Here is a 13,699-nt window from a genome sequence, read left to right as displayed (position 1 = left end):
TAAAAGGCAGAATGGGCCAGTCTTAGAAGGTCAGGTTCTTTATGAAGTTACAGATGCAGGGGACTTCCCTGGTGGTCCAGTGACTAAGGCTCGGTGCTCCCAATACAGGGGACCCACGTTTGATCCCTGATCAGGGAACTAGATCTGACAAGTTGCAACCAAGAGTTGGTACATCAAAACTGAAAGATCCCACATGCCACAACCAAGACGGAAGATCCCATGTAATGCAACTAAGACCTGGCACAGCCAAATAAATAATTTTTTTTTTTTTTAAGATGCAGGACAGAGAGGATGCAGGAAGCTGAAGCTGGGCTAGCCAGATTCTTCCTCCTAACTTATCACCTATCCCTTATGCTAAGTCACAAACCTACTTGGGTGGATTTAGACACACCAAAGTGCTAAGTAACCACTTCTGAAAAGTATTGATTCCTTATTGGAATTCTCAATTGCTAATTAACTACCCCTGAAACTAACCCTAACCCTAACCCTGAAAGGTAGGTTCCTAATGTTAACTAACTGCTGTTAAATTGCTAGACTGGAGTCAATGTGTATCAATACATCATCCCATTGGGAGCTACATACAGCATCATTAGTCTCCCAGACTCTCAAGCTACACACTGCAGAGGGACACTTATCATGGAAAACTGCCTTATCCATCAACAGACTCACACGTCTGAGTAATCATCTCTCCAGTCTACCTTCTCTTCTCATCTCCAGAGCTATTGACATAGTTTCAGTCCTCAGGAGATTTCCTTGAAAGACTGTTACAGCCTGCTCACTGCTCCTTTTAACCCTCTCTTCCTATGGTTCATTCTCTTTCATCCTAAAAAAGTCAGACCCTGCCACTTGTAGGCATAAAATCTTTGGAGGACCCCTATGGCACCCCACTCCAGTACTCTTGCCTGGAAATCCCATGGATGGAGGAGCCTGGTGGGCTGCAGTCCATGGGGTCGCTGAGAGTCGGACACGACTGAGCGACTTCACTTTCACTTTTCACTTTCATGAATTGGGGAAGGAAATGGCAACCCACCCCAGTGTTCTTGCCTGGAGAATCCCAGGGATGGGGGAGCCTGGTAGGCTGCCGTCTATGGGGTTGCACAGAGTCGGACACGACTGAAGTGACTCAGCAGCAGTATGGCCTTTTGTGTAATATCCAGTCTCCTTAGCTGACCTCAAGCCACTTCTCCCTAAGGACATCTATGCTCTAGCTATCCTACACTTGTCACAAATGTTGTAACCTGGTTTATCCTTCAGGCCCCTGGTAGGTGCAGGTCCTTCCTCCTCTTATTTCCTGGAAAACATCATTTCTTATGTTAAGGCCTCATTCATGTTGCCTCCTCTGTGAAGGGCACAGGAATTGTTCATGCCTTTGTGCTCCCACAGTCCTTTCTGTTTATATTCATCAGCAGCAGCTATTCTGATGTGTATAATACAGAATGCCCAGTCACTTTTGAACGTCATATAAATAATGAATAATTTGAGTTATTTGTCAGTCCTATGTAATATTAGTCACTCAGTCATGTCTGACACTTTGCAACCCCATGGACTGTAGCCCACCAGGCTCCTCTGTCCATGGAAATTTCCAGGGAAGACTAATGGAACAACTTGCCATTTTCTTCTCCGGGTAATCTTCCCAACCCACAGATTGAACATGTGTCTCCTGCATTGTAGGCAGATTCTTTACCATTGAGCCACCGGGGAAGCCCAAGGAGAGACTGCACATGTAATTTCGAACCAGGGACCTTTTGAGTGTTAGGCAAATGAGATAACCACTACACTACAGAAACTGGGAAGCATTATTGGTTATGCACCTTAATTTAAAACTTAACTGAACATCCATTTTTATTTGCTGAGTCTGGTGAGCTTAGCTGCACTGTAGTTCAACTGTTTACTTGTCTGTCACTTTGAGGCACTTGTATTCTAGTGAGAAACTAGACTCCAGGCCTGGCACCAGGCTTCTAGCCAGTACATGTTTCTTGAATAGAAGAAAGAAAAAAGATCAAAAGAGAAATGAATGTCACTGCTTGTCTTTTTCCATTTGGGAAGATTCAAAATAAAAATGCTGGGTGTCTTTATAGGGATAGGTGAGAACGATCCCCATGCTATGCAGTATTTTAGAGTCAAAAACTGTTCCAGAATGAGGGATGGCAAATGGAGGCAGAGTGGATGGATATTTTCTAGTGTGGAAGCCAAAAGTTATGGCTGGCATATGGAAGCAATAAAAATAATGACAGTGAAATAATGTTAATTATGTGGAATCCACATCAATACACTTTGAGGGCATCCCTGTTGAATCCTCACAAACCCTCTGAGGAAGTGCTCATTGTAAGGCAATGGAATCTTCTACTCCCCCATTTTTGTACCATGTCAGCTCTGGCTCCACTTCCTTCCCAAAGACCACCTTCCGCTCAACCCCCACCCAGGGAGGCTGACTTGGTAGGAGAACTATTCAAAGCTCCACCTTGTAAATGGAAGGTAATGCATGAAGTTGCCAGGTTTCTCTGAAGGATTTGCATTCACTCCCATTTCTTGTTTGGGAAGCTTCCTCTGCCAATAAGACTTAACTTTTGTCTCACTCTTGTAGCCATATAACTGCATTGACAAAAGTTTGCTTTAATGGCTTATGACTCTAGAACATAAAGAAATGTTTCAAGGATGGGGAAGGGGATAATAGCATGCAAGATCCTGTATAGAATGGACCATACAGCACCTCCCCCCTACACACACACCGCCTTTCCCTGAGCCCATGATGGGAGACCATTCAAAACGCCAACTTGAGTAACAGCCCTTAAATGGACATTGTTTGGGTATGAATGGATCCCATTGGCTTTAAATGTTTTGTTCCCCACATAATTCCTATTTTAGGCAGATTGGTTACTATAGAGACTAGAGCCGCCTTCATTATGAATGGTCAAGAAAGGACATGGGTAGAGCAGAGGTCTAGGGTCCAAGGTCCAAGTCTTAGCCCAACCACAGACTCACTGTGAGACTGTCCATACTTATCCAATTGCTGCAATCCTGCCTTAACCAAACAGGAGTGAAAAATATCTGTGCTGGACCCCTTTGGAGAGTAATATTCATATACTTTGTCTTAGGGAGTGGGTAAGATGGACGGATTTGGAACGAGGGAGAACGATTCTAACATAAAGTAAATTTAAGAAAATATTGAACTTGGAAGGCTGCTGTTGATCTACTACACAATCAACTATCAAATGGGAAAGGACTGATTATCACATGTCACCTCTGGGGTTGGTATGTGGATAACACTGTCTTGGGGCATTTTTTAAAAAGTGTGTGTGTGCACCATATACACCCAACCTCAAATTCCTAAACATAATTTATAAATTTTCAACTCTTTGTAAATGATTTATCCCTATCTTTTAAAAGGAATGATTATATTCTCTAGCACCTCACTGCATGCATTTTGATTTTTCAAACAACTTTTTATTTTTAAGATTTTTGGACATAAAGCTGAGAGGCAAACAGTGCAAAGAATTTCCATGTATCCATTACCCAGCTTAAACAATTATCTCATATTCTATTTCATCTCACTCATCTTTATGTTTTCTTTTCTACGCTATGTTAGAGCAAATCCCAGACAACGTATCATTTTGCTTGTAAAATAGCTTTTTATTTTCTTTAATAGATAAAGTCTTTCTTTACATAACAACAATGTGCTATTTTCACATGCAGAATAATTGACAATTCCTTAATATTTTCTAGTATTTAATTCATGTTCAATCCCAGGTAATCTCAAAAATACCCTTTTGTAGTCAGTTTGTTGCATTTAGAATTCATGCATGGCCCAGGCATTGTGTTTATGTCTCTTGAGCATCTTTTAATCTTGAACTCCTTTCTCTCTCTATTACGGGCAAGAGCATGTATGTATGTGTATGTGTATGTGTGTTGGGCAGGGTTGGGGATGGGGTGAGAGTTAACATTATCATCACCATTGGTAGTATTTTGCTGAACAATTTGTAAGTTAGTGACATTTTACTCTTAAATATGGGTTTCCCAGGTGGCTCAGTAGTAAAGAATCCTCCTGCCAAGCGGGAGACTCGAGTTTGATCCCTGGGTTGGGAAGATCCCCTGGAGAAGGAAATGGCTACCCTTCCAGTATTCTTTCCTGGAAAATTCCATGGACAGAGCAGCCTGTCAGGCTACAGTCCATGCGATCACAGAGTCGGACATGACTTACTGACAAAACAACAACAATGATCCTTAAATATTTCAATCTATTCCCAGTAAGAATCAGGGCATTCTCCTGCAAAGTCCCATTAAAATATCACATGAGGAAATCGAACACCAATACAATACTATTATCTATTATTCATTCTGTCTTCATATTTCCTCACTTGTTCTCATAATGCCCTTTGTAGCTTTCTTTTAAAAAATCTAGGAGTGACTATAAAATCAAATGTTGTATTTTGTCTTCATGTCTCTTAGATTTCCTTCAATCTAGAACATTCATTCCCCAGGTGTTTTTGTCCTTCATGTTGAAAATTTTAGGTGTCTTGGCCAATTATTGGGCAGAATGAAACCTCAGTTTGATTTGCGATTGTTTTTAGTTTTTAGGAGAACTAATGAAACAATTTAGCTCAAAGTTTCCACATGTTGAGGCTGTTTTGCTCCTCCTCTTACTGGTGTGCATTCCCTATCTGACTTCAGGGATGTGTGCCCTGAGAGCAGCACTTATGTCTTGTATTTTTTTATGTCCTAATGTGGAATAAGACTCAAGTTTATTTTCAGGGGATTTTGCAGGGTCTTAAGGATGCATCTGGACCACTTATTCTTGGTCTTGCTCTTGAGATTCTTCCTTGTTTCAATTCAAAGAACAGCAGTGTGGAAGGGACAGCCTCAATGTATGGAAACTTTGAGCTAAATTATAACAAAGCATGCTACATATGCTCTCCCTAGTTGCTCAGATGGTACAGCATCTGCCTGCAGTGTAGGAGACTTGGGTTCGATCCCTGGGTTGGGAAGATCCTCTGGAGTAGGACATGGCAACCCTTGAAACTCAGCCTAGCCTCTTCCACCTAGAAGTGTGGAGTTTCCCATCCATATCTCACAGTGAGAACAGAAGGCACATTGATCCTGTGTGGATCTCCAGTCAACAGAGTTGTCTGTGTCCACTCTTGTCCTTTGGTCCCTGGTGCAAACCCTGCTGTAGCCAAGAGGACTGGCTTGCGTTGGTCCTTGGTAGCTATGTATGGCTGGTGTGGATGAACCACAGAATAGCTTATTGTTTATTTTCTGGCCAGATGTCCTGGGGCCACTTAGCAGCTATCAAATTAGGATCTCCTAAAATAATGTTGGAGGTTGGCAGGAGGGCACACTCTGGTAAGGTCTGCCATCTCCATGAGGGTCTTTGTGTCCATGCCAGCAGCTTCTTTCCTTCCTTTGCCAGGGATGTGTATTCTGTGGGGCCCTCTCTCCCATCACCAAGGAGACGGTTGGGGCTGGGCAGGGGGTGTGCCGATGGTGCCTCAAGTTTAGTCACTGCTACAAGTCTGCTTGTTTCTTGCCCATATAGCTGTACTTTACCTAGCAGGCCATGTAGTGGAAGATCTGGGAAGAAGAAGGACAGGATAGGAAAAATGCTCTCTGGTAGCACAAACAGTGAATGATTTTGAATCATGAGGAAATCCTACCTCCTCACCCACTCTACCTCAGGTATCATCCTGTGCCAGATTCTGACCGACAACTATGCCCCCCCCCAAAGGAAAATTGGGTACTTTCCATGGGAACTAGGAGCAAATCTGTACTGTTCATGCTTTATAGGGGAAATGGAAAAGAACAAAAGGGTGAAGGACAGTAGTGACCTACCACCTCTAGTGACCAGGCATGAAATATTCATCATTATAATAATGATCATAGTTGCCATACAATGTGCTGTGCTGTGCTTAGTCACTCAGTCATGTCCAACTCTTTGCAACCTCATGGACTGTAGCCCGCCAGGCTCCTCTGTCCATGGGGATTCTCCAGGCAAGAATACTATAGTGGGTTGCCACGTCCTTCTCCAGGGGATCGTTCCGACCCAGGAACTGAGCTCAGGTCTCCCACATTGCAGGCAGATTCTTTACCATCTCAACAACCAGGGAAGCCCAAGAATACTAGAGTGGGTAGCCTATCCCTTCTGCAGGGAATCTTCCCAGCACAAGGATCAAACCAGGGTCTCCTGCATTGCAGGTGGATTCTTACCAGATGAGCTACCAGGGAAGCCCATACAACAGTTATTCTATTTAATTCTCCCACACAGTGTTAAAGAGAGATTGCAGTTTCCACAGAAAAGGGGAAGATGCTAAAGCTCAGATTTAGATCTGAGATCAGACAGATTTGCGGCCATTTAGATGATCAGTGGAGGGCTAGGACTTGACCCAGTTTTTTGATGTGTCACAAGTTTTCTCTAAGTTCTCTGCACAACCTCCAATCTCATCATATCAAATTAGACTTAATATCTAAAGGGCTTCTTCAGAGGACAGAAGACTTGCTTGGCTTAGGATTGTTGATACAGACATCAATACAGAGAATTATGTATCTTCATATAAAAGATTCATGTAAAACTCAATTCATAAAATTAATTCATATAGAACTGAATTATGTATGTGTGTTTGTATGTGTGTGTATAGTATAGGTACATATCTTGTGCTAATGAGTCTAGATGATAGGATGGAGGTATAGAAAGGTGAAACACAACAATAATTGTTTTTAGTATCAGTGCTTTTCCCAAACAACTCATTTCTAGAGCCAGGTCTGCTGAACAGCTGTAGCTGCTGCTGGCTTGGAGGCTATAGTGTTAGAAAATGTAATTGAAAGGGAGGTAAGGGTAGAGGAGAGAAGGATGCTCCTAAGTGTGTGAGGGGAAGCCACAAAAACCCAGGCTGCCTCTGCGTCTGGCTTTGGGACTCCCAGACCAGCAGAGCTCTGGCTCTTTGCCTGTGTATGGGAGGAGGGAACTTGAAGCCGGGCCAGAGGTCTGGCCAGATCAGAGGCTGAACCCCTGAACTGCTAAGGGAATAGAATTTTTTGAGTTTAGAGCCTGGGAAGTTTGTTTAGAAGGACATAGGAAACGAAATATTGGAAAGGAATAGCTAGGGCTATCTTCATTCATGTTAGGCCTGTGTCTTCATGGACTATATTCCCATGCTCCAATCTTTGCAGCTAAAGGATTAAAAATGTCATGTCTTGGTTTTCCACAGCATGCTGAAGCAGTGGTTTTGCCCCAGTGATCATCATCTATATGTTATTGCAGGAGACACTGAGACAATTTGAAATCTCTAGGAGAAGGAAAAGGATGGAGTTTATTTTCCATTCCTTTTCCAAAATAGTGTCCTAGGCATCCAAAACATCATGATGGTATGGAAAGAGGCTCTGGACTCAGAGAGACCATTCAAATCCCAGATTTACCATTTATAAGCTGTGTGACCTTGCTAATTTTCTCAGCCTCTCTGAACCTCAATATCTCCATCTGAAAAATATAAAGAATAATGCCTTATAATGGCTTATGAGGGTGGAAAGATATAATGTACGCCAAAAGGGCTAGGCCTGTTCCCAGTACAAAGTGAGAACTGGTTTCCTTCCTCTCTCCACCTCCGATGCTCATCTTTCCCTTTTTCCTTTTACCCGAAATCAGCACTTTAGAAAGGGCATTATTTATATTTTTAATTTCTCCTGAAAGGCTGAGCAAATCTAGCATGTGGATTGGATGATGTGTATGAGATGAGTGTTTATGAGAACTGCACCAGGGGATGGGACATCCTCTTCTATGCAAACAGTTGGCTGCAGCTCAGAAAAGGGGACAGATGGCCCAGCCCAGGTGTACACAGGCCAAGAAAGACCAACAACACTAACAGAAGCCAAGTAATTTCCCCACCAGGCAGAAATTTAAAAAATAGGATATGTTTTCAGACATCTGTTTCTGTTGGGGGTCCTAGCACTGATCCTTGCTCGAGGGTCTGAGTGCCTAATTGCTGGAGGCACCTCAAAAGAAATTTAATCAATGGAGGCAGAAACAAATCAGTTGGCAAGCTAGCCCAAATGAGGTGCCCTCCACTAGAATCCTATAATTGCCTGAGTTGGATTCCCATCAGACAAGATACCCAATGAAATAGTGGAAAGCTTTTTGTATCTGGAGTGAATAGAGATCTAGTATAGGAAAATTACTAGAAAATTGAAGAAGGCAAATACAATGCTGAACACTTGACTGTAGCCCTAGAGTGAATTTTTGTTTCTGTTCTAAAGTTTTCTCAATAAGCCTGTAATAATTTTGAAAGAGACAGATGATAACAATGACTAGTGGAACAGAGGCAGAGGTAAAGGGGAAAAGTAATATGTGTTCCAAGTTAGAGCTGTATGTTTGATAATGCAGATCTGGAACTTTGTGGTTCTGAGATGTAACTGCCTTAAAGTAACACAGCCTTTTCTCTCAGTGCGTGTGTGTGTGTGTGTGTGTGTGTGTACATGCGTGCGCATACATGTGTATGTGACCAGTAACTGGTCAAAGGCAATTCCAAAGGAGGGGGTGTAGAGACTTTTTCAGCAAAGCAGAGCTCTTGAACAAGTTTTTAAAACTCACAAGGTGACCACTCTGAGCAAGACCCTTGCCTGAAAGTAGAAAAATTAGTGTGAGGGTGCAGAGCTTTGGAATCAGGGAGCTCATTAGAACCCCAAATCCTCCAGTTACAAACTACTTGGCTTTGGGCAAGATTCTTTTCTGAGTTAAGTCATGGGGAGATATAGGATAAGTGTGGGAAGGCTGGACCTGGCTCGAATCGAGGCACTGCTGAAATTAAGTATTGGTGTTCTGCTGCCTTCCTCACAGTATGAACTGGTTTCTTCCCTGGGCAGGCACTGCTCATAGTCTGCTCGGTGCTGTTTGCCCCACGTTGCACTCCCCAATCATATATTAGGTGGACTTGCTTAGTTATTGGGAAGGGCAGGCCCCACTCCTAACCTCAGGAGAGTGAGTCTAAGCCCAGGGTAACCCCAGCCCCCTTTCCAGTTTAAAGGAAGGCTTGAAGCTTTTGTTAAGAATTTTGCTCTCCTAGTAAAAGGCACAGATGTCGCTTGCAAAGCTGTTCTCCTTTCCTTCTATTTTCAAAGTGCAAGTGATGCCTGAAACTGCAGCCGCCATCTTGGGGTCACGATGTAATAAACACAAGGATAGAAAGTGAATACCCAAAGATGAAGAAACTGGTTGTTACAGATGTAAAGAACAGACTTTTGGACTCAATGGGAGAAGGAGAGGGTGGGATGATTTGAGAGAATAGCATTGAAATATAAAATAGATAACCAGTGTGAGTTTGATGCATAAAGCAGGGCACACAAAGCTGGTGCTCTGGGACAACCTGGAGCAATGGGGTGGGCAGGGAGGTGGGAGATAGGTTCAGGAAGGGAGGACCTATGCCGATTCATATTAATGTATGGCAAAACCATCACAATATGGTAAAGTAATTATCCTCCAATTAAAATAAATAAATACACTTTTAAAAAAGAAACTGGTTGTTAGGAGACAGAAAGAACCTGAATTCTTGATGATATGATTGAGCACTTAACTGCTGAACTTCTTATTTGCTGAGATGAATAAATGTCTATATTTCTTGAATCACCCTTAATTGGGTTTTCTGTCATTTGCAACTAAAAGCATTCCTATCTGATATTCCTTCCTTTTGAACAGCATCTCTTTCTGAACTGCTGAAAAGTCAGCACCCTCTCTCATAGCCCAACTGCCATCTTTGTTTTCAACAAGCTTCAAGGGATCCCTGCTAAGGTAATAGCTGGACATAATGTATGGTTTTATCAAAGAGTATTTATTCCTATTTTAACATAGGATTCCTGGGGCTGGGAAAATTTCATCAGACAAAGGCATAAAACCATCATGGTAGAATGACAGGTTGTGGAATGGATACGCGGCAGTGGACCAAAGTCTTAATTTCTGTCCCTTCAATCCCAGTGGTATAAGTGGCCACCTGGTCTACCTACGTCTGTTTCCCAGAGACTTGCTCTACCCCATGCACTCAAAGTGTGGTCCACCAGCAGTACTAGCATCACTTGAGGGCTTTAAAAAATGCAACATGCCATGCCCCACCCAAACCTGTGGAATTGGAGCCTGAATTTTAACAGAAACCTCCAAGTGACTCACAGGCACATTAAAGTTTGAGAAGTGTACCCTAGAAGACAGAATTGCTAGAGTTAGAAAAAGATCAATTTTCTAGTACCAGGAGAATAGTTGGCAAGGCACAATGTTATAAAGAAAAACTCTCATATTATCTTTTTGTCCAGCTATAGGGATCTGGGGTAAATCACATTTGTTGAATCAGATCAGATCAGATCAGTCGCTCAGTCATGTCCGACTCTTTGCGACCCCATGAATCGCAGCACGCCAGGCCTCCCTGTCCATCACCAACTCCCAGAGTCCACTGAGACTCACATCCATCGAGTCAGTGATGCCATCCAGCCATCTCATCCTCTGTCGTCCCCTTCTCCTCCTGCCCCCAATCCCTCCCAGCATCAGAGTCTTTTCCAATGAGTCAACTCTTCGCATGAGGTGGCCAAAGTACTGGAGTTTCAGCTTTAGCATCATTCCTTTCAAAGAAATCCCAGGGCTAATCTCCTTCAAAATGGACTGGTTGGATCTCCTTGCAGTCCAAGGGACTCTCAAGAGTCTTCTCCAACACCACAGTTTAAAAGCATCAATTCTTCGGCGCTCAGCCTTCTTCACAGTCCAACTCTCACATCCATACATGACCACAGGAAAATGGTTACCATAGCCTTGACTAGATGAAACTTTGTTGAATAAATAAGTTCAATTCTCTCAGAGTCATCTGAACATGGAGACAAGAACCATCTAGCAAAACTCACTTGTTTCAAGATTACATCTTATTTTTTGAAAGAGGCATAAGTTATGTAGAAATCGAGAGATATAACAGAGATAGAAATAGTGGTGCTGTGGTCTAAGGAAGGACGACTGGGGCCCAACATGCCCTCACATTCAGTTCAGTTCAGTTCAGTCGCTCAGTTGTAGGCCCTCAATTAGGTAGCTTCATGTGAGCATCCACCCCTCCCTCAAAAGCTCAGAATCTCGTTATTGGCAGTGCCTGGTGATCACATGATAAGAATTATCCATATCAATAAAAACAAACCTTAGTTTGCATGAGACTCAAGGATGTAAACAAAATTAATTAAATAAAATACACAACCATCCCATTGGCAGAAAAACTTTCTTTGGCCTGTTTCAGGGAATTTTCTCCATGTGGCAATCTTCACGGTAACCCAAGTCATAATCAGAAGTCATCTTACTGATTTATCAGGAGATATCCATAGATCAGGGGCCAGACTTCTTGAAAGTTCCAAAAATCAGTTCATTTTTTAAATGACAGACTTACCTGGGAGGCAAAATCAAAATGAGTAGGATGCTTTGTGTGCATGGAATCATCAGGGAATAAAAAGAAAGGCATATTCCCTCCCCTTACAAAGTACAACCCACATGTTAGGATTTGCTGGTGGGCTGTAACCAGTTGTGAAATAGTCACCAGCAATTTATAAGTTAAAGTTCTGAAGTCTGCGTGTGATGTGATGCTTTGGGAACCCTCGGGCTCAACGATTTGCTGGCACTCACAAGACTCAGGAATCGTGATGCTGACAGTTGCGGTTTACTAAAGGGAAAGGATCCAGATTAAAATCCATAGAGAAAAGTGCATGGAAAGAAATCCAGGTGAAACCAGGTACCAGCTGCCAGATCTCCCCTCCAAGCTGAGTTGCAGGGGGATACACTTTACTTGCCAGCAATTGTGTGACAACACATGTGAAGGGCTGCCAAACAGGGACGCTCCCCGAGTCTTGGTGTCAAGCGTGTTTTAACTTAACAGCATTTGAAGGAGGATTGTCAGTCATGGGCTAGTGTGAGACAAAAATAATGAGAGGCTGAACTATAGTTGTAGATATGGAAAGAAGAGTCTTACTAGAGACAATTCAGATACAGAATCTATGAGATTAAAGTTTAAGAATTCGGTCAATAGTGACCTGTCAGAGAAAGCAATGGAAAAGAAGTCGAGAGTCACACATATTTCAGAATTTAGAGTACAAGGTGACTGGGATGACTGTGTGCTACCACAAGAAACAGGGAAAATGGAAAATGGGCCCTGGAGACAATGAGAAGAGGCACGGGTGGGTGGGGTGGGTCAGAGATAATCCATTAGACTTGGAAATGCTGACTGTGAAATAGAATGTCCAAATGATGTCCATCACGGCATTAAAAAAAAGATCCTGTAGTTGTGAGAGGGTTGAGGTCTGAGAAACCTTAGCATCAAGGTCATGTGGAAATAAATAAGATTATCTTGAATAGATATTTTATCCAAAGACCTAGGAATAGCTAATAAGCACATGAAAAGGTGCTCAACATCGCTAATTATTAGAGAAATGCAAATCAAACCCACAACAAGATATCACTTTACACCTGTTAGAATGGCCATTATCAAAAAGTTTACAGATAACAAATGTTGGAGAAAGTATTAGTCCCTCAGTCATGTCTGACTCTTAAGTGACTCCATGGACTGTAGTTCACCAGGCTCCTCTGTCCATGGAACTCTCGAGGCAAGAATACTGTAGTGGATAGCCATTTCCTTTTCCAGGGGATCTTCCCAACCCAGGGATCTAACCTGGGTTTCCTACATTGCAGGCAGATTTTTTATTGTCTGAGCTACCAGGGAAGAAATGATGGAGAAGATGTGGAAAAATGGAACCCTCCTACACTGCTGGTGGGAATGCAAATTGGTGCAGCCACCATGGAAAACAGTAAGCAGACTCCTTAAAAAGCTACAAATAAAACTACTATATGACCCAGCAATTCCTCTCCTGAGTAGATATTTAGAAAAAATGAAAACACTAATTCAAAAAGATACATGCACCCAAATTTTCATAGCAGCACTTTACAATAGCAAGACATAGAAGTAACCTAAACGTCCATTGCCAGAGGAATGGATAAAGAAGATATGCTACATATATACAATATAATATTATTTAGCTATTAAAAATAATGAAAAATGTCATTTGCAGCAACATGGATGGACCTAGAGAGTGTCATACTGAGTGAAGTAAGTCAGACAGAGAAGGAGAAATATTGTATAACATCTCTTATATGTGGAATCTAAAAAGAAATGATACAAATGAACTTACTTATAAAATAGATTTGCAGACTCAGAAAACGAACTTATAGTTGCCGGGGGAAGGGATAGTTAGGGAGTTTGTAAAGGTCATGTACACATTGCTATATTCAAAATGGATAACCAACAAGGACCTACTGTGTAGCATATGGAACTCTGCTCAATGTTGTGTGCCAGGCTGGATCGGGGGTGGGTGGGCGGGCTTGGGGGAGAAAGGATATATATGTATGTATATGGCTGTGTCCCTTTGCTGTTCACCTGGAGCTATCACAACATTGTTAATCGCCTATACCCCAATAAAAAAATAAAAAGTTTAGGGAGCGCAAGATGGCGGAGGAGTAGGTGGATGTGGAGTACATCTCTCTCCGCAGATACATCAGGAATACACCTTCAGACACAGAAGTGCACGCAGAGCACCAGCTGAGAGAGGAGTAACTGACCAGCAGAATAGAATATATAGAACCACGCAAAACTTGGTAGGATGAAGGAACTAGGGGGAAAAACAGGAGTGTTAGTAGGGCTGGACCTGCCCTCTGCGG

The sequence above is a fragment of the Bubalus kerabau genome, chromosome 18 (assembly GCF_029407905.1).
Source record: "Bubalus kerabau isolate K-KA32 ecotype Philippines breed swamp buffalo chromosome 18, PCC_UOA_SB_1v2, whole genome shotgun sequence".
NCBI lineage: Eukaryota > Metazoa > Chordata > Mammalia > Artiodactyla > Bovidae > Bubalus > Bubalus kerabau.
This window is presented reverse-complemented; position numbering follows the sequence as displayed.